The sequence below is a fragment of the Pseudophryne corroboree genome, chromosome 4 (genome assembly GCF_028390025.1).
Source record: "Pseudophryne corroboree isolate aPseCor3 chromosome 4, aPseCor3.hap2, whole genome shotgun sequence".
Classification (NCBI taxonomy): domain Eukaryota; kingdom Metazoa; phylum Chordata; class Amphibia; order Anura; family Myobatrachidae; genus Pseudophryne; species Pseudophryne corroboree.
The window spans coordinates 130,608,161-130,630,889 of record NC_086447.1 but is presented as its reverse complement, the minus strand read 5'-3'; the positions used below and the strand labels follow the sequence as shown (position 1 = coordinate 130,630,889).

Here is a 22,729-nt window from a genome sequence, read left to right as displayed (position 1 = left end):
CTATGATTAGTGGACCAATGCGGACTACCTATACACAGGAGGAACCATCTACCTCAACATCCCTTCTTACATCTCTATCGGAAGAAGAAATAACAGCAATCCAGACCCTGGAGGAACTATACATAGAATCATCCTCAAACACATTACCGATACCCAATACCAGACCTACGTGTAAGGCTAAGTCGACATTTTTTCCACCGGACAACAACAGTCCTGAGATTAAGGTCTTCTTGGATCTGGTATCGAGAGAATTCGATGAGATCGAAATGAACCCCAATAAAAGATGCTACACGAAGAACCTTAAATATAGAGAGAAACTTGCTCTCAAAGAAATTCAGTCATGGCGGGACATAGTTCTCAAGCCCTCAGATAAAGGGAGCAATATTGTGATTTGGCCGGTCTCTATGTATGAGGAAGAAGCCCGAAGACAACTATTGATTACCACTCAATCCGACAGTCAAATTTCATAGACAGTATATGCACATGATTGAAGAAGCATCAGCCTTAGGAACCATTACACAACAAGAAGTTAAATATCTCACAGTTTCCAATCCCAAAGTACCCACATTTTATCTTTTACCAAAGGTACACAAGAATATCAAAAAACCACCAGGTAGACCCATTGTCTCGGGAAACGGGGGATTATTGGAGATACCTAGCAAATTCTTGGACCTACATCTCAGGGAACATGTCTTAACACTACCCTCTTATCTGAGAGATACATCCGACTTACTACGCAAATTACATGACATCTGTGTAGATAAAGATTGTATTTTGGTTACCTTGGATGTTGAGGCCCTATACAGTAGCATCTCTCATCAACAAGGTGTACAAGCAACTAAGTTCTTTCTGGACATGAAAGAAAAAAATGACTTTAATGACTTTCTTTGCGAAATGTTAAACTTTGTACTGAACAAGAACTTCTTTACATTTGGTGATCAATTTTTTCAGCAAATTCGAGGGACAGCGATGGGAGCGGCCTGTGCTCCCACGTATGCTAATCTGTTTCTCGGCTGGTGGGAACAAACCATTGTGTTCAGTGACGAGAATCAGAAATACACACAACATATTTTAAACTGGCTCAGATTCATAGATGATATTCTTGTGATCTGGGACAGTGATGAGCAACTCCTATATGATTTCATCAATTTACTGAATGACAACAATCTTAATATTTTTTTGAACCATACCATAAGCAAAGAAAAGGTTTCCTTTTTAGATCTTAACATCTACAAAAGTGCCAATGGAACCCTGGCCACTGAGCTCTATCGTAAAGAAACAGCAACCAACAGTATCTTGTATCAGACTAGCTCACACTTTCCGCCCACTGTCGAGAATATTCCCAAAGGGGAATTTCTCAGACTCAGACGCAACTGTACAGAAGACAACATATACAAACAGAAAAGTCAGGAACTTGCGAACAGACTCCAAGTACGGGGGTACAGCAAACGTTCCTTGAAGAGAGCTCAGAAAGCTGTTCTCAAAACTAACCGAGATGCCTTAATTTTCCAAGACAAACCAAAGGATGATAAGGATGAAGCCACAATCCGCTTTGTAGGTACCTTCTGTCCAGAATGGCGCCAGATAAAAAATGCAATTCATAAACATCTACCGGTTCTACATCTTGATGCAGATCTGGCACCCTTTTTGGATTCTACGCTCCAAATTAGCTGGAGGCGAGCGAACAACGTGAAGGATATGCTCGTTCAGAGCCACTTTACACGTAATCCCATGAAAACCAGCAATACCACTGGGTCCTTTCCCTGTGGACAGTGTAAAGCCTGTCCTCAGATCCAGATTACAGACAAAGTAACAGATAGATTAGGACGTGACATTCAAATACGACATTTCTTTAATTGCAACACAGAAGGAATGATCTACTGTTTAATTTGCAGCTGCAATCAACGTTATATCGGCATGACCACGAGGAAATTCAAAACCCGAATCTTGGAACACATGGGTACTATCAGGAATGCCTCATCCGATCTTCAGAAAGGCAAAAAATTGACATCGGTAGCCAGACATTTCCATGCTCATCACCATGATTCTCCATGTGAAATGCGGGCATTTGGCTTGGATAGAGTTCACTTAGGCATACGTGGGGGTGACCTAAGTAAGGAACTCATTAAGAAAGAAAGTGAATGGACCTTTAAGCTGGGAGGGCTTAAACCTTTAGGACTAAACGAGTACATCAACTATAGTGTATTTCTATGATACTCACATTACCAAACAACATGTTCTTACTCGTTAACCTTACATCATTATTTCCAATGAATCTGCACACGACTCCACAGTACATCTATCTTACTCTCACCTGACCATCCCATAGCACTACCACACAATCCCATTCACTCCTACACACTTTTTTTCCCCTTTCCCCCCCCTCCTAACCCCTGCAATACCACTATCATTTCAACATATATTTGACAATATAACTTCATACCCCACTATACCCCAGCTACATATGCACTCTCCACTTTTCTCCTCACTGCACTCTGCTTTACCCATTTCTCATCCCCCCAGCGCTCACTGTCAACCCTCGCCCTGTTCACCATACTGCAAGCAACCTTAACCTTCATTTCTTGGCAATAGTCCATCACCCCTTCCATCCTCTCCTCCGCTTGTCCTTTTCCCCCTCTCCCTGCCACCCCCTTTTCTAACCCATACTACCCCCCTTCCCCCTCATTCCTCCCAGATTCCTTTACCATCAATACATAGGTACCTATTATGAGCTGACACATCCAGCTCCCTCAGGGGAACATTAAAATGGTTCCCTTAAGTTCACCAGTCACAGATCTAAACTGTGTTTACTACTCTTTGCTTCAGAATAATGCCAATCCTAATTAGGTATGAACTGATTGTGTCATATGTACCACCTATTTTTTCAAATTTATTCTCCAGTATTATTCTTAATCAGTTCATTTACCTAGGCATAACATAATATAGTTTCATTAACCCAATCCCCTATTATCATTTACCAGGGCACTCCACAGCACTCGTTCCATTAATTAATTTTCATACTGTCCTAGTTACAGTCCAAGGTAATCTGATTATTTGCAGCCTCAAATCAGGCTACACATCTATTCTTTCAACCCAGCACCTGGTCCCTAGTCAAGTTATTATTCCTTAATTAATTTATTAACAAGCCGCGTCTTTCACGCTCTCATTATGTTGATTCTATCAGTACTTACATGTTTGCATAGTTAACTAATCACCTGCAATCACTAATATCTAATTCAGTCTTCATTTCTTTGGTTATTACCTATAATTTACATATCAGAATATCTATGACTACTAATTTTGGTTGTGTTTTAAAAACCTTTCTTTTTCTTCTTTTAAAATTTTTTTTTTCTTTTACATGTACAACGACATCTCCTGGTAATCAACAACTGATTATGAGCAATTGCAATTTATCCGGAGGATATAAGTCGATCACAGTAGCCAATTAATTAATCAACACATATACGCCTGATTGGATGATCCAGGTTATCCTGCAGTTAAAAGCACCGCCGGGATCCAGTCTTCAACAGGAAGTGACCAAGCCCGGTGTACGGGTGAAACGCGTCTTCCGACTACACCATTTCTCTCTGACTGATAGAAGCCACGGTTTTTTCCTCAGCCTCAGTGTACTCAGAATCTCCTCTGACTGTTCCGTCTCCGTTGCAGCAGTGGACGGCTTCCCGCATTTGCGATCGTCCCCGCCAGGCCGGCGGCGCCCGGCGCCCTCTCCTCCCTTATCAATCTAGACACGGGGTCTCCATCAAGCCAGCGGCACCTGCAATCATGGGACGGCTTCACAGGACCACTCAGTGGACGGCTTCCCGCACTTGCGATCGTCCCCGCCAGGCCGGCGGCGCCCGGCGCCCTCTCCTCCATCACCAATCGAGACACCGGGGTCTCTACTAAGCCAGCGGTACCTGCAATCACGGGACGGCCTCACAGGACTACTGTAAGGGTCTTTTCAGTACAATACCCAGCGCGGTAATATCAGCCCCCTTTTTTTCATCTTTGTAATTGCATTTCATCATTTTGAATACAAGATATTTATTAGTAATTAATGACCTGCTATTATTGCACAGTCATTTAATATGCTGGATGTTATAAAATATTTTGTCTGACTAAAGTCAATTCAATGGTTTTCCAGGTTATCAGCTAACCTGTTCCAGCATTACAGTTACATGAACATCCACAATAATTTTTGTACTCTATATCCTAATTTGTTATTTACTGTATATACACAAGGATAATCGCTGGGATTTGATTTAAACCCCTATACACTTGCTGTTTTAAGATATACCACTGTCCAATTTGCTATATTCCCCTGTCATTTTTATTGTCTCCTTCTTACATTCAACATCCTGCAGCTGGATACTTTTTTACAGCCTGCTGGTTACATTGTCATTTCTTTCTGTACTTGGGCTTTGTTTTGCGCTCTCTGACACTTTGTGTCTTGCAAATTTCTGAATCTCAATATTATCTCTATCTCCAGCAGTTTTATCTATTTTCATTCATCTCTGTATTTCGTGGACTCTCACCATTGATTCAGGGCCAAGCACCTGTCTAACATTGGCAGCAGATCCATCTGGCTTCCTCTACCTCTAATATCTGTCTTAAATAACTATGTAATTTCGTGGACTCTCATCAGTGATTCCAGAGCTTCCAATTATTGTTCAAATTCCTCTACTATCATACCACACTGGAAACGCCCGAAGCCGTCTGATCTTGGAAGCTAATCAGTGTCGGGCTGGGTCAGTACTCAAATGGGCGACCATTGAGGAATACTCAGTTTAGTAGAGCCCATTGGTCTAGCCCTATAGTGTCTAACACTGACAGATGATTCGCACTGCCACCTTACTTTCCACCCTTTATTATCGATAAGATTAACCAGCATCTGGACTGTTGTATTTATTTTGAATTTGACACTGACAAGGAACAGGTTATAATGTGGTAGAACGTGCCGTTTAAAAATCTAAACAATTTGTTTATAAACACTCAATCTCCTCTATCAGTCAGAATTTAGTTTTCATTGTGTATCAAGTACTTTGTACTACCTGAATATACTATCATCTTCTTTGATCATTATCTTCTTCATGAACCACTTGTTATCTTAATCTTGTTGAATTATTAAAAATTTACACTTTTAATCTATTCTGACCATTATTTAAAATTCATTTCAAGTCAAAGAGTGCGCCCACAAAAGAGTCTTCTTTTCTCCGTAATTTCTCAAAACAAACATTGTCAACAACAATATTCCAACAAAATACATGATAAGGAGAACATTACAGATTTATTTCTTAAACAAAGAATAATATAGACTCACAAAACAAAGATTTAGCTGATGTAGTTTAGAAGTTGGTTTATTCACACTTGATTGCATTTGCTAGTATTAAAGAAATAATTACAACATGCATTTAACATCAATGTTTATTTTGCAAATAAAATAAATAATGCATTATTTGTTAGCGTGTCAGATTTATAGGTGATAACAATCAAAATGTTATGTGTCCAGACAATTGCTGTTTGTAGTATTTTGGCAGAGCAGTGTTTGCCAAGTAATTGGACAACAGGTGATTTCATTGGCAAAATAATTGCTAATTAGGGCAGACACACTTGTAACAGTAGTTCGCAAGTGCTGAGTAACTGCAGACTTAAGGGCCCTACACATATCACGATGCGCCGCCGAGGTGCCCGACGGCCGATACGGCCGACGAGCGACCCGGCGGCGGGGGGGGGGGGGGCAGTGACGGGGGGAGTGAAGTTTCTTCACTCCCCCCGTCACGCGGCTGCATTGAAGTGCAGGCAAATATGGACGAGATCGTCCATATTGGCCTGCATGCACAGCCGACGGGAGACCAGCGATGAACGAGCGCGGGGCCGTGCATCGTTCATCGCTGGAGTCTCCACACTGAAAGATATGAACGAGTTCTCGTTCATTTATGAACGAGATCGTTCATATCTTTCAGAAAATCGGCCAGTGTGTAGGGCCTATTACTCCTCGGCTGCGACAAGATAGCGAACATTTGTTGTGTACATTTTACCATCGGATACGCATTTCTGCTAAAAACACGCCTACTGCTGGTTGCATACTCCCAAACTAGCCGCCCACTTTCACGCCCATTTCGTTAGATAGCGAAGCCGAGCCTCTGTCACGCCTCCGTCACTCCCTGTTTTCGGTGGTGTAGTACAAGCAGATTCTCAGTTAGTAATTTTGCTCAAGCGTCGTATCGCTCCCTTTGCGCACGCGCAGTTGAACGTTCACGCATGCGCAGTTTGCGGAATTTCGCCGTTTGCGATGCGATGAACTGCTGCAAACAACTCGGAATGAGGGCCTAAATACCCTGTTTGAAGAACCGTGGGTTAATCCTGATATGAAATTTCAAATCCCTAAAAGGTTGCTATCATCTTTTCCTTTTCCTCCTGAGGATAGGAAAAAATGGGAAAATTCACTGATAGTGGATGCATCAGTATCCAGGCTGTCTCGAAAAATTGTATTGCCTGTCCTGTGTGCAGCCTCCCTAAAAGACACGGCTGATCGTAGAATTGAGACTTCACTCAAATCCTTGTATACAGCTGCTGGGGTGGCCAGAGACCCACTATAGCATGTGGGTGGATTACTAAGGCCATCGCCAAATGGTCGGGAACCTAACTGAGGGGTTAGATACCTTGCCTCAAGGGGAGATTACTTTACTCCTGCAACATATACAGGACTCTGCAAACTTTAAGGTGGAAGCCATAAAAGAAACAGACTTGCTTAATGCACGTGCCACTGTTATGGCAGTGTCAGCACCCAGAGGCTTATGGCTACGCCAGTGGATAGTTGACGCGGACTCCAGGAAAGGCGTGGAAGGCCTACCCTTCACAAGAGAGGCCTTATTTGGAGATGAAGTAGACAAATGGATCGCCAAAGCTACTGGGATAAGTCCACATATCTTCCTTCTGCAGCTCCTCCAGCCAGGTAGGCCTACTCAGGACCTAATCTACAGTCCTTTCGGACTGCCAAGTTTAAGGGCAAAGCCAGAGGTTTTTCTACAGCTACCAGAGGCGCTAGAGGTAAACCACGCAAACCAGCAACTGCCGGTTCGCAGGAACAGAGCTCAAGCTCTGCTTCCTCAAAGCCTTCAGCATGACGGTGGACCATGATGCCTGGAGCTCTGTCAAATGGGAGCCCGGCTAAAATTCTTCAGTCACATCTGGACAGGTTCGTGCCAGGATCACTGGGTCGTAGATCTTATTTCCCAGGGCTACAGACTGGAGTTTCAGGAGCTCCCACCTCACAGATTCTTCAGATCAGGCTTACCAGTTTCGCAAGAGGCAAGTATTACCTTATAGGATGCCATTAAAAAATTGGTACTGAATTAGGTCATTGTTCCAGTTCCACCTCATCTGCAAAACAAGGGGCATTATTCCAACTTGTTTGTAGTACCGATACCAGGCGGTTCGCTAAGACCGATTTTGAACCTCAAATCATTGAACCCGTACTTACGAGTGTTCAAATTCAAGATGGAGTCTCTGAGAGCGGTGATCTCAGGTTTGGGGGAAGGGGAATTCTTAGTGTCTCTGGATATCAAGGATGCGTACCTTCACATTCCGATCTGGCCGCCTCTTCAGGCTTATCTGCTGTTTGCACTGCAGGACTGTCACTACCAGTTCCAGGCCCTGCCATTTGGTCTCTCCACGGCACCGAGAGTGTTCACCAAAGTGATGGCAGAGATTATGTTTCTACTCCGCAAACAGGGAGTGAACATAGGGGGTCATTCCGAGTTGATCGCTCGCTAGTAGTTTTTAGCAGCCGTACAAACGCACTGTCGCCGCCCACCAGGGAGTGTATTTTCGCTTTGCAGAAGTGCGAACGCTTGTGCAGCAGAGCGCCTTCAAAATCTTTTTGTACAAAACAAGACCAGCCCTGTAGTTACTCTTCGTGTGCGTTGATTCTAACAAGGCTTTTGACGTCACACACCCGCCCAGCGAACGCCCAGCCACGCCTGCGTTTTTTCTGCCACGCCTGCGTTTTTCTAAGCACTCCCTGAAAACGGTCAGTTGACACCCAGAAACGCCCATTTCATGTCAATCTTCCTGCGTTTGGCCGTGCGACAGGAATGTTCGTTACACTCATTGTACCCGTACGACGCGCCTGCGCATTGCGGTGCATACGCATGCGCAGAAATGACGATTTTTCAGCCTGATCGCTGTGCTGCAGACAACGGCAGCTAGCGATCAACTCGGAATGACCCCCATAATTCCGTACCTGTACGATCTTCTGATAAAGGCACCGTCCAGGAAGCGGTTGTTGGACAGCATTGGTCGCTCAACCAGACTACTCCTGGATCACGGGTGGATTCTGAACTTACCGAAACCTCATCTGGAACCGACGCAGAGGCTTCCTTTTCTGGGAATGATACTGGACACAGAGTCTCAGAGAGTGTTCCTTCTCTTGGAGAAGGCTATGGTAATCCAGTCGATGGTTCGGGCTGTCCTGAAGCCGACCCGGATCTCGGTGCATCTGTGTATTCGTCTTCTGGGGAAAATGGTGGCCTCTTACGAGGCGCTTCAGTATGGAAGTTTTCATGCGAGGACCTTCCAGCTGGATCTGTTGGAGAAATGGTCCGGATCGCACCTTCACATGCACCAGAGGATCTGTCTGTCGCCAAGAGCCAGGATCTCCATTCTGTGATGGCTACAGACGTCTAACCTCATCAACGGTTGGAGGTTCGGGATTCAGAATTGGATTCTGCTAACCATGGATGCAAGCCTCAGAGGTTGGGGAGCAGTCACCCAGAGGGTGCAGTTTCAAGGAAAATGGTCAAGTCGGGAAGTCGTCCTTCCGATAAACATCTTGGAACTCAGGGCAATCTACAACGCCCTTCTGCAGGCCTCATCTCTACTTTGGAATCAGGCCATTCAAGTCCAGTCGGACAATGTTATGGCAGTAACGTACATAAACCGCCAGGGCGGAATAAAAAGCAGAGCAGCAATGTCAGAGGTGTCAAGAATTCTCCTCTGGGCGGAAAAACACTCTGTGGCGTTGTCGGCGGTCTTCATTCCGGGAGTAGACAACTGGGAAACAGACTTCCTCAACAGACACGACCTACACCCGAGGGAGTGGGGCCTCCACCCGGAGGTGTTCCGGTGGTTGACACGTTGGTGGGGATATCCACAAATCGACATGATGGCCTCTCGACTCAACAAGAAGCTCAAGCGGTATTGTTCCAGGTCAAGAGACCCACAAGCAGTAGCGGTAGACGCTCTGACAACTCCGTGGGTCTACCAGCTGGTGTACATGTTTCCTCCACTTCCTCTGATCCCAAGAATTCTAAAGAGAATAAAAAGGGAAAAGGTTCAAGCAATCCTTATTGCTCCGGACTGACCACGAAGGGCCTGGTACGTGGATCTTCTCGAGATGCTGGTTGAAAATCCGTGGCCTCTACCCCTTCACGAGGATCTTCTGCAACAGGTCCCGTTCGTCTATCAAGACTTACCGCATCTATGTCACAACTGAGGGCCTGAGCTGACGGGAGGCAGCCTCAGTTGTAGGGGCTGAGATGTAACGGAACCTGGGAGGTTGTATCAGACCCCTAGACATGTAAGTAACATGTAGAATAACTGCCCGAAGGCGTGACCACGACAACCAGGATAAAAGTCAATGATGTTTATTATGACAAACTCCGTAACACAGCAGCAGTAAAAGGAAACATAAAAGTCAACAGAGGATAAATACAATTCCTGGGTACTACAGGGTGGCAAGGGCCACAGGCACTGGTAGTGTGAGACAGTTCTTATAATCTTCTAGTTGTAAAGTCCTTACCAGGCCTGACTGTAGCAATGGAGAGAACCCAGGATCGTACCAGCTGATGTTCCAGGAAAGGCTGGGCTGCTGAAGGTAAAACGGCTGCTGTGGATACTGGCTGGAACCAGACTGTTGTTGGTACGGAGTGGATACTGGCTGGAACCAGTTAAATAATAAACGAACTTGAGAGCGATGAAATAATAATGAAGTTTGGAGTTTGAGAGCGGTGAAATAATAATACCGGTGGAGAGTGGTAAACTGCAGAAAAGGACACCGGCCCTTTAAGAGAAGCTATACACTGCTGGAAGCTGGGCTGGAAGCAGGTGATTGTTTGAGAGCGGTGAAATAATAATGAAGTTTGGAGTTTGAGAGCGGTGAAATAATAATACCGGTGGAGAGTGGTAAACTGCAGAAAGGACACCGGCCCTTTAAGAGAAGCTGTACACTGCTGGAAGCTGGGCTGGAAGCAGGTGATTGTTGTAGCTGGAAACAGGTGAGTCCAGAATGGATCGGAGAGTCAGGCTACACCGCAGATGGAATGCTGGTGCGGGTCTCTATAGCAGAAGTCTGGAGACAGGAGCTGGAACCTGGAAGACAGCCACAGGAGAGAGACAAACTGGAACTAGGTTAGACAACCAAAGCACTGACGCCTTCCTTGCTCAGGCACAGCATACTTATACCTGCAGCAAGGAAGGGGTTGGCTAGGCAATTATGCAAATCAACAATACAGACAGCAGATTGGTGGAAATAATCAGATGACAAAATCCAAGATGGCTGCGCCCATGCAGACACTTGGAGGGAAGTTTGGTTTGTAATCCATGTGAGAATTGAAACAGTAATGGCGACGCCGGCCACAGGAGACAGGAGACGCCAGACTGACAAGCGCACATTTAACCACGCGGGCACAGCGGAGGCCGCGGCTGATGAAATCACCACTCTGACATTCTGCATGTGGAAACTCAGGAACAGCGGGATCCGGTCCTGGAACGCTGAGCCAGCCTTAGGAGGTATCTGAAGGGTAAGTAATGGCGTCCAGATACCCGGATCGTGACAGCACCCCCCCCCTTTAGGAGTGGCCCCAGGACACTTCTTAGGCTTTAAAGGAAACTTTGCGTGGAAATTTCGGACCAAGGCAGGAGCATGGACGTCTGAGGCATTGGTCCAAGAGCGTTCTTCAGGACCATAGCCCTTCCAGTCAATGAGGTATTGTAACTGACCGTAACGGAAACGTGAGTCCAAAATCTTGGCCACCTCGTACTCGACTCCCCGTTGAGTCTGAACTTTGGGAGCTGGAGGAAGTGCGGAATGAAACCGATTCAGGATCAGCGGTTTCAACAAAGAAACATGAAATGTCCTGGGTATTTTCAAGAAGGATGGTAACTGTAACCTGTAGGCAACAGGATTGATGACTTGTTCAACCTTGAAGGGTCCGATGTAGCGAGGTGCAAATTTCATGCTGGGAACTCTCAACCTCAAATTCTTCGTGGACAGCCACACACGATCACCCACCTTGAGAGCAGGAACCGCTCTACGCTTCCTATCGGCAAACTTCTTATACCTGAATGAGGCTTTAAGCAGGGCTGCGCGGACGTTCCTCCAGTTATTTGAAAACTGACGCAAGGTGACATCCACTGCTGGAACAGAAGTTGCGGGAAGCGGTTGGAATTCTGGGACTTTAGGGTGGAATCCATAATTAATGAAGAATGGTGTAGAAGAAGATGAGGAATGGTATTGATTGTTGTGGCTGAACTCGGCCCAAGGAAGGAGTTGAACCCAGTCATCTTGAGAGGAAGACACATATATACGGAGGAAGGCCTCCAAGTCCTGATTCACCCTCTCGGTTTGACCATTGGTCTGAGGATGGTAAGCCGTGGAAAACTTTAACTTGACTTGGAGGGCTTGACACAAACTTCGCCAAAATTTGGCTACAAATTGTACTCCACGATCCGAGATGATCTCTTCAGGAAGACCGTGAAGTCGGAAGATCTCTTGTATAAACACTTGAGCCAACTTGGAAGCTGACGGAAGACCGGTGAGAGGGATGAAATGTGCCATCTTGGTGAACCGGTCAACTACCACCCAGATGGTATTAAACTTGTTGCAGATAGGTAGATCGGAAACAAAGTCCATCGACAAATGGGTCCAAGGTCGACGGGGAACAGATAATGGAACCAGTTGCCCCGCAGGCGACTGGCGGGAGACTTTGTGTTGGGCACACTTTGGGCAGGAGGCGATAAATTCCATAACGTCCTTCTTCAGAGTTGGCCACCAGTAGGACCTAGAAATAAATTCAAGGGTTTTCTGAATGCCCATATGTCCAGGAAAACGGGAAGCATGGGCACAATGCATGAGCTTCTTCCTTAGAACTGGCTAAACAACACTTTTCCTTGGTGGAGGCGTAGAGTCCATCCCTACCGTGGAGAATGCCAACGGATTAATAATAGGATGCTTGTCTGCAGACTCGGACTCATTTTCTTGCTCCCATGAGCGGGAAAGGGCATCGGCCTTACGATTCTGAGAACCCGGACAGAACTGGAGTTTAAAGTCAAACCTAGAGAAGAAAAGTGCCCATCTGGCCTGACGAGGATTCAGACATTGTGCGCCTTTGAGATATAAAAGATTTTTGTGGTCGGTAAGTATGGTGATTGAGTGGGAAGCTCCCTCCAACAGGTATCTCCACTCCTCCAGAGCGAGCTTGATGGCTAGCAACTCCTGATCGCCAATGGCATAGTTGCACTCAGCTGGGGAGAACTTCCGGGAGAAGAAACTGCAAGGATGTAGATGTCCATCTTTGGCCCTCTGGGATAACACTGCTCCTACTCCAACGGAGGAGGCATCTACCTCTAAGATAAAAGGAGAGTCGGTGTCGGGCTGTTTCAGAACTGGTGCAGAGATGAACCGTTGCTTCAGAAGGTGAAAGGCCTGTGTAGCTTCCTCGGACCACTTGGACAGATTAGCACCTTTCTTGGTTAATGCAGTGATAGGCGCCACAATGGTGGAAAAGTCTCGTATAAATTTTCTATAATAATTGGCGAACCCTAAGAACCTCTGGACCCCTTTGAGGCTTAAGGGTATAGGCCAATTCTGGATTGCTTGGAGTTTCTCAGGATCCATCTCTAGTCCGGAACCGGACACAATGTAACCTAGAAACGGAATGGTTTTAACTTCAAACACACACTTCTCCAATTTACAATAGAGGTGATTGACACGGAGACGGGAAAGAACCTCTTTTACCCAGAAACGATGATCTTCGAGATTATTAGCAAAGATGAGGATGTCGTCTAGATAAACCACGACATGGCGGTACAAGATGTCCCTGAAAATCTCATTCACGAAGTGCTGGAAGACTGCTGGAGCGTTGCTCAATCCGAAGGGCATGACGAGGTACTCATAATGTCCGTCACGGGTGTTAAAGGCGGTCTTCCACTCGTCACCCTCACGGATTCGGATGAGATTGTAGGCACCCCTCAAGTCCAGCTTTGTGAAAATAGTTGCACCACTAACTCTATCAAAGAGCTCGGTAATCAGGGGTAAAGGGTATCGGTTCTTGACGGTAATGTCGTTCAGACCTCTGTAGTCGATGCACGGACGCAGACCACCGTCTTTCTTCTTAACGAAGAAGAAGCCTGCGCCGGCTGGAGAAGAAGATGGTCGGATGAAACCCTTCGCCAGGTTCTCTTTGATGTACTCTTCCATGGAGTGTGTCTCAGGCAGAGACAACGGATAAGTTCGGCCTCGCGGTGGAACCTTCCCTGGAATGAGGTCGATTGGGCAGTCCCATTCTCTATGAGGAGGAAGGATATCAGCAGAGGCTTTACTGAACACGTCCGTGAAGTCTTGATATGGAGGAGGCGGAACATCAGATGACCTGGGGAAGGAAGAACAAACAGGAAGAACTTTGGCTAAACAAGTCTCAGCACAGGAGGGACCCCATGCCAGTATTTGCGTAGTCGTCCAGTCAATTGATGGGTTGTGGAGACGGAGCCATGGAAGGCCTAAAACCACTGGATGTGTGGCTCTTGGAATCACTAAAAAAGAAATATACTCAGAATGAAGAACTCCCACTCTCAGACGAACTGGAAGAGTCCTTAAGGAAATGACTGCGTCAAAAATCTTGCTGCCATCCACGGCAGTCAAAGAGATGGACGAGGACAGTCTCTCGGTGGGTAGGGACCACCGTTTAACATAAGCTTCGGTTATGAAATTCCCAGCTGCTCCGGAATCAAGGAGGGCAATGACGTTCCTGTAACGTTGAGCAATTTGGAGCGACACTGGGAGGTTACAGTCATGAGGAGATGGAGAGGAGATCATTACTCCTAGCCGGCCCTCTCCTTGGCGAGCTAGGATCTGGAGTTTCCCGGACGTTTGCGACAGGCATTGATAGTGTGCGACGGAGCTGCACAGTAGAGACAGAGAGACTCAGAGAGACGTCTTCGGCGCTCAGCGGGAGATAGACGGGAACGACTAATTTGCATAGGCTCATCCTTGGATGGAGATGGTTGACGAGGAGGAGGAGCAGAAGATTTAGGAGTAGATGATCTTCCTCGCTCGGTTGCTCTCTCTCTGAAACGTAGATCAACCTTCGTGCAAAGAGAAATTAGCTCATCCAACTTAGAGGGCAAGTTTCTGGTAGCTAACTCATCCTTGATGCGTTCTGATAAGCCATGCCAGAATGCAGCATACAGGGCCTCGTCGTTCCATGCCAGTTCGGATGCCAGGATTTTAAACTGTATAAGATACTGTCCCACAGTACGTGTTCCCTGGCGTAAACGGAGAATCTCAGATGAAGCAGATGTTATCCGGCCTGGCTCGTCGAAGATGCGCCTGAATGTAGCTACAAAGTCAGTATAGGAGGATAGCAGGGGATCAGACTTCTCCCATAAAGGTGATGCCCAGTCAAGGGCTGAGCCACTGAGAAGGGAGATGATATAGGCAATTTTGGTACGGTCACTGAAGAAATTGCCAGGTAGAAGCTCAAAGTGGATTTCACATTGATTGAGAAATCCCCTGCAGAACCTTGGAGATCCATCAAATTTTGCTGGCGTTGGAAGATGAAGATGTGGACTGGAAATGGGTAAGGTGGGTGGGGTTACAGCTGGTGTTACTGTAGTGGACGCACCGGACGTGCCAGGTCCACGAAGGGTCGTTTGAATCCCATCCAGCCGTGTAGAGAGATCCTGGAGACAGCGGATGATGTGGCCCTGTGCAGCCTCCTGATGTTCAAGTCGGGCTGCCAGTTCTTGCATCGGCCTGGCCGCTTGATCCTGGTCTCCGGCTGGATTCATTAGGTCAGTGCTTACTGTCACAACTGAGGGCCTGAGCTGACGGGAGGCAGCCTCAGTTGTAGGGGCTGAGATGTAACGGAACCTGGGAGGTTGTATCAGACCCCTAGACATGTAAGTAACATGTAGAATAACTGCCCGAAGGCGTGACCACGACAACCAGGATAAAAGTCAATGATGTTTATTATGACAAACTCCGTAACACAGCAGCAGTAAAAGGAAACATAAAAGTCAACAGAGGATAAATACAATTCCTGGGTACTACAGGGTGGCAAGGGCCACAGGCACTGGTAGTGTGAGACAGTTCTTATAATCTTCTAGTTGGAAAGTCCTTACCAGGCCTGACTGTAGCAATGGAGAGAACCCAGGATCGTACCAGCTGATGTTCCAGGAAAGGCTGGGCTGCTGAAGGTAAAACGGCTGCTGTGGATACTGGCTGGAACCAGACTGTTGTTGGTACGGAGTGGATACTGGCTGGAACCAGTTAAATAATAAACGAACTTGAGAGCGATGAAATAATAATGAAGTTTGGAGTTTGAGAGCGGTGAAATAATAATACCGGTGGAGAGTGGTAAACTGCAGAAAAGGACACCGGCCCTTTAAGAGAAGCTATACACTGCTGGAAGCTGGGCTGGAAGCAGGTGATTGTTTGAGAGCGGTGAAATAATAATGAAGTTTGGAGTTTGAGAGCGGTGAAATAATAATACCGGTGGAGAGTGGTAAACTGCAGAAAGGACACCGGCCCTTTAAGAGAAGCTGTACACTGCTGGAAGCTGGGCTGGAAGCAGGTGATTGTTGTAGCTGGAAACAGGTGAGTCCAGAATGGATCGGAGAGTCAGGCTACACCGCAGATGGAATACTGGTGCGGGTCTCTATAGCAGAAGTCTGGAGACAGGAGCTGGAACCTGGAAGACAGCCACAGGAGAGAGACAAACTGGAACTAGGTTAGACAACCAAAGCACTGACGCCTTCCTTGCTCAGGCACAGCATACTTATACCTGCAGCAAGGAAGGGGTTGGCTAGGCAATTATGCAAATCAACAATACAGACAGCAGATTGGTGGAAATAATCAGATGACAAAATCCAAGATGGCTGCGCCCATGCAGACACTTGGAGGGAAGTTTGGTTTGTAATCCATGTGAGAATTGAAACAGTAATGGCGACGCCGGCCACAGGAGACAGGAGACGCCAGACTGACAAGCGCACATTTAACCACGCGGGCACAGCGGAGGCCGCGGCTGATGAAATCACCACTCTGACATTCTGCATGTGGAAACTCAGGAACAGCGGGATCCGGTCCTGGAACGCTGAGCCAGCCTTAGGAGGCATCTGAAGGGTAAGTAATGGCGTCCAGATACCCGGATCGTGACAATCTACTTTTAACTGCATGGAAGTTGAACGGCTGATTCTAGCCAGAAGAGGGATTCCTGATAGGGTCATCCCGACTGTGATCCAAGCCAGAAAGGGGGTAACGTCTAAACATTACCACCATATATGGAAGAAGTATGTCTCTTGGTGTGAGAGCAAACAATATTCTGCAGTGGAATTTCATCTGGGACATCTCCTGCTTTTTCTACAGTCGGGAGTGGATGTGGGCCTTCGCCTAGGTTCCATTAAAGTCCAGATTTTGGCCTTGTCTATTTACTTTCAGAAACAATTGTCTTCTCTCCGAGGTTCAGACGTTCTTCAAAGGTGTTCTGCACATCCAGCCTCCCTTTGTGTCTCCCACGGCACCTTAGGATCTAAATTTGGTGCTGCAGTTCCTCCAATCGGACTGGTTCGAACTGTTACAGGAGGTTGACGTATAGTACCTTACGTGGAAGACCGTCACACTTACGGCCTTGGCTTCAGCAAGACGTGTGTCGGAGCTAGGGGCATTGTCTCACTAGAGTCCCTACTTAATTTTCCATGAGGACAGAGCTGAACTCAGAACTCGTCAGCAATTTCTTCATAAGGTGGTGTCCGCGTTTCACATCAACCAACCTATTGTGGTTCTGGCTGTTACGGACACCTCTGCTACTTCAAAGTCTTTGGATGTTGTGAGGGCTTTGAAGATGTATGTAAAGAGGACAGCTCATCACAGGAATTCGGACTCGCTGTTCATTCTCTATGATCCAAATAAGATTGGGTGTCCTGCTTCAAAGCAGTCTATTGCACGCTGGATCAGGCTCACTATTCAGCATGCTTATTCCACGGCAGGATTACCGGTTCCAAAATCTGTACAGGCCCACTCTACTAGGTCGGTGGGTTCTTCTTGGGCGGCTGCCCGGGGTGTCTCGGCTTTACAGCTCTGCAGAGCAGCTACTTGGTCAGGTTCAAACACGTTTGCAAAGTTTTACAAGTTCGATACTTTGGCCTCTGAGGACCTTCAGTTTAGTCAATCAGTTCTGCGAGAACCTCAGCACTCTCCCACCCGGTTTTGGAGCTTTGGTACTTCTCCATGTTACTAATGGATTCCCAGTATCCCCAAGGATGTAAGAGAAAGTAGGATTTTAATTACCTACCGGTAAATCCTTTTCTCGTAGTCCGTAGGGGATACTGGGTGCCGTCCTGGTGCTTCGTTCTTCCTGCACTGTTACTTGGTTAAGTATTCTGGTTGGTTCAGTTGTTGCTGTTCCTGGTTTCAAGTTTGGTTAGCATGGCTTTCCTCTTGTTTTGTGTGAGCTGGTTCGTAATCTCACCACTTTCCTTATCTATCCTTCCCTCAAAGTATGCCCGTCTCCTCGGACACAGTTTCCTAGACTGAGTCTGCTGGGAGGGACATGGAGGGAGGAGCCAGCGTACACTATCAAATTCTTAAAGTGCCCAAGGCTCCTAGTGGACCCGTCTATACCCCATGGTACTAAATGGATTCCCAGTATCCACTACGGACTACGAGAAAAGGATTTACCGGTAGGTAATTAAAATCCTATTTTAAATGTCAGTATTTTAACCTTGTCGTTATTTTGACCCTGTCGGGATTTTGACCGTCAGTCAATCGTCTGTATTTTTTTTAATAGAATATAGGGGGTCATTCTGACCCGATCGCACGCTGCAGTTTATCGCAGCGGTGCGATTGGGTCAGAACTGCGCATGCGCCAGCGCCGCAGTGCGCTGGCTCATGCCAGACGATCGACTCTGCCTGATTGACAGGCAGAGGCTGTCGCTGGGCGGTGGAAGACAAAACGGCGGCGTTTGGCCGGCTGTTTCGTGGGCGCAGTCCAGCCAACGCAGGCGTGGCCAGACCATGCGGGGGCGGGCCGCAGCGGCTGTGTGACATCACACGCAGCCGCTGCAGGCCGGGGAGCGACGAGTAGCTCCCGGCCAGCACGCTAAAACTGCGCTGGCCGGGAGCTACTCCTAAAGTGCAAAAGAAGTGCACTTTTGCACTTCTGCTGGGGAAGCCGGCACTGACATGCGGGGCGGGATAGCCCTGTGCTGGGCGTCCCCCCGCATGTCTATGGACATGATCGTAGCCCTGCAAAATTTTGCAGGGCTACGATCAACTCGGAATGACCCCCATTGTTATTCAAGATAGAATGTCATATACAGATAGCGCATAATACTCATGTAACACGTGCAATAGACATATGCAATAATAAAACATAGAAAAAACGTATTGAACAGGAAGCACCACATACAATACAATATATCAAGTGTGTAACATATTGGCAAAATCATAATTACACGTCAATAAACGCCAGTATTGTAAGTGCACACGTGAACAGGCAAATATTCATACTGGAGAAATTTGCGAAATCCGTAAACAGTATAATAGCCATCATTACATTTTTACATAATGGTTTGCATTTGCATATAACTAACTAACCTATAAAAACCATATAGAGAAACAAAAATAAAAACTAAAGTAGAAGAGAGAGAAGTGAAAGCGCAAGTACTAAACACTCAGAGCACGGCATCCATTGTTTCATATAGATGTAGCGGTCTTTGGAAAGAGTATCATTCACCAGGACCTTGAATGCAGAAATTGAAGGACTATTAGGAGCCATCCATAGTCTTGCAAGGCATACCTTAGGCAAGGCACATACACTGCGAGCATACAGGCTCTCCCATCTGGACGCAAAAGCAGAGCCTCCCATCCCCAAACGACAAAACTGCGGGGTGAGCAAGTCCCCAGATATTCCTGTTCCCTTCAGAATTGACCTGATCCCAGACCAAAACACCCGCATCGACGGACAATCCTACACGAGATACCAGATGGAACCTACAACAACACCACATTTAAGGCAGATGTCTGAAAGACCAGTCCCAAACTTAGCCAGTCATACCGGTGTCATGTATATTCTATGTAAAATAAAAAACAATCTGTTGGAATCTAAGGGACTTAGTGACCGTACTAGGGTACTTCAAGCACTGGCGTGCGCAGCACATTTTATTAGGGGGTTCCCCGCTGGAGGGGTGTGTCTAGCACCGCCTTTTGGGCGTGTCTAGCAACATCTATTGATGGTCAACGCATATAAAATATCCACCCCTGTACCAATCCTAATAAAGCAGATACATTGTCAGATGTTGTGGTGTGCACCAAACAAACACCCCTGATGGCACTCACTGCAATTACACTGCTCCTCCTCAGCCTGGTCTGGCTCCCCCTCTCTTTCCCCTGCAAGCTCCAGCAGCTTACTTACAAGTCAGTCTCTCACTGAAACTGACAGTCGCAGACTAGTACTGCTGCTGCTGGAAAAACAAGTGACGTGACAATGTTGCTGCCGACCGCCTTCCAGTATTGAATTTGTCTTCCTAAGAGGAACGCTGGCTGCATGCTGATCCTCATCAGGGGCTGGCGTTGGCATAGCATAGAAGGAGAGAGGTGTATATGTGGCTGGTGTGACGGGTGGGCGTGCGAGCAGCATGATGTCATTACGTCACATCACGCTGTTTTTGTACATAGAGGTGGAGCCAGGAGTTTGAAAGCCGGTGGCAGTGACACCCTTGATTAACCCAGGCGTCTGGTCAGTAATGCAGTCCTGACAGGGTGCAACGCAGAGGGGACAGTAATCAGCCTGCTCGGCGATTGCTGCATCAGGCATGTGAGATCGGGGTGCCAGACATTAGGGGGTGCCTGTGCGCACCAGGCACCCCCCCTGCACACACCTATGCTCCTGGATCTTTTGTAAGATCTTAAAGATATATCTTATGTGTATTGCACTGTATCGTGAGCCCGGTACTGCTGGGGAGCTGCTGGATAGTTCAAGGGAAAATCGACAAGACAAAACAAGATCGCATCATTACAAGTCATCTAGTATAAGGGCACCATTAGAGTGGTGAGGCAGCATTCACTACTTGCCTCCCAGCCTGCAGCCAAACATTGAATGGCTGTCGGCATGCTGATTGGTGGATGGCTGTGACTATCCACCTGACAGCCTTTAACTGTATGGAAGCATGTGGAGAGATGGCGCAGGACTGCAGGAGGTGCTTTGATTTCTTATAATTGGATCCCATGAATAGGTGTGTCCGTCCATTGCTTTGCCCAGGGCCTACTATGCTGTTAAGACGGCCCTGTTCCTCTGCGCCTGCCCAGGTCTGGATGGAAAGTATAAACTTGCGTCAACCTCTCAGCTGCATGCCACCATTCTCTGCCTCTCATAAATATATGACATGCATTGTCAGGGACATCAGAGTGGTTGCCTACTGCTGCTGATGTACAGGAAAATTGGTGCAGTACAGGAAACAAACTGGTGTCTCTATAAGGACCACAGTTTCTTCAGCTACAGTAAGCTTTATTTAATAAAGATTTTAGTGACAGTATAGTGTCAACATCATGCGTCTATGGAGGCACCAATTGGTATTATAGCGTGCATGGACACTGAAGTGGATGTCTCTGTTCATGAACATTCAGACGAATGGATACACTAGGAACAGTACACTATGGAAGTTTGTAGCTGCATTTGCATAAAGTCGCAGACAGGCGACTGGCCAATGGAAGCTGCTGCGTGAGCTTTGCGTACAGCTCAGGAACAGGCCCTATAACTCGTCTCATCCAAGGCAAGATCCCATCTCCTTCTTCTATAGGGCCTAAATCTCCCTCCCATTTCTCACGAAGATGAGATAGAGGGTCCGTATGAAGATTAGCAAGGAGATATCCATAGGCGAGGGAAATCGCCTTAATTCGACCCAATTTGCTTACAAAGGTCTTAATGGGAAATGGGAGGATAGTAGGGGGCGATCTCGTGAACTGAGTCTGTAGAGCATGCCGAATCTGTAAATATCTATAGAAATATGAGTTAGGTAAATTGAACTCATCTTTCAATTGCTGGAAAGATTTGAATATATCATCTTTGTATAGGTGGAATATGGAAACAATGGATCTAGGAGCCCAAAACTCCCGTCTCTTAAGAGTATTTAATTCAGGGAGCCAGCTAGAGTACCTATCAAATTTGAGAAGAACCCTCAAGGCTTGCCAAGTTTTTGTAGCCTGAAAAACAATAGGAGGAAAAAACCGAGATATGTTCGCACTCAATAAAACCTGTGTGGGAGAGAGGCCAGGAAAGTAGTATTGAATAAACACCCAGTGTAGATAATCGACATTAGCATATTGCACCCAAGCACTAAGGTGCGCCAACTGAGCGGCATAGTAATATATTTGAAAATTAGGTAGTGCCAATCCATCATTGCATCGTTGCCTGGTGAGAGTATTCAACTGTATTCTGGGTATTAGCCCATATTAAAGATGATAAAAACACTGTTCAATTTCCTAAAAAAATAGTGGATAATTATAAACAGGGGATTGCAGACTAATATACAAAATTTTAGGCAGTAATAACATTTTGATGAGGCTCACCCTGACAGTCACCATCAATGGAAGCTTACACCAAGTATTGGATTTACGCGTAATCTGTTGCATGAGCGGGTCGAGGTTCAAAGGTATGAAGTCAGAAGGGTCATTTGTAATCTGAACACCGAGGTACTTAAATTGTGCCGTCCAGCAAAGTGGCAAAGACATTTTAGGAACAGTAGGAGGGGGACCAATAACTGGCATTATAAATGATTTAGACCAGTTAATATGGAAACCTGAATAACCGCCGAATTCCTCAATCACCTGCAACACAATAGGCATAGACATGGCATAATCCTTTAAAAATAACAACAGGTCATCTGCATAAAGGGCAATCTTATCTGTGCGAGGGCCTGTAGAGATTCCTATAATACCCGGGTGTGATCTAATTAGATAGGCCAAAGGCTCGATGGCTAGGGCAAACAACGTGGGGGAAAGGAGGCCTCCCTGCCTGGTGCCACGGGATAGTGTAAAAGAGGAAGAAACCTAACTGTTTACTGAGATCGTGGCACTTGGATGTTGGTACAGAAATTTGGTCCACCGTATATAGTTAGGCCCGAAGCCCATACATTTTATGACCTCCCATAGGTAAGACCATTCAACACTGTCAAACACCTTGGCCGCGTCCAGAGAGACCACGACCGAATCAGAAGGAAAGGCATGTGGGACATGTACAATGGTATGCAATCTACGCAGGTTAATGGAAGTGGACATCCCAGGCATAAGGCCGGTTTGGTCCGGGTGAATGATGGAGGTAATAACTGTGTTAAGCCGTAGTGCCAACATTTTTGCCAGGATCTTAGCATCAGTGGAATCAGGGAAATTGGCCTGTAGGAATCTGGAAACCTAAGGTCCTTACCGGGTTTTGGTATCACTATAATAACAGCCTCT

At 46.6% G+C, this 22,729-nt stretch overlaps 1 long non-coding RNA gene and 1 pseudogene across 1 annotated transcript in view; one reads left to right on the top strand and one right to left on the bottom strand.

The window, feature by feature from the left end:
* The window catches only part of LOC134909040 (uncharacterized), a 261,137-nt gene that overhangs the window by 3,257 nt on the left and 235,151 nt on the right, over positions 1 to 22,729 (bottom strand). The window lies entirely within an intron of this gene.
* Positions 4,679 to 4,797, top strand: LOC134912646 (5S ribosomal RNA; annotated as a pseudogene).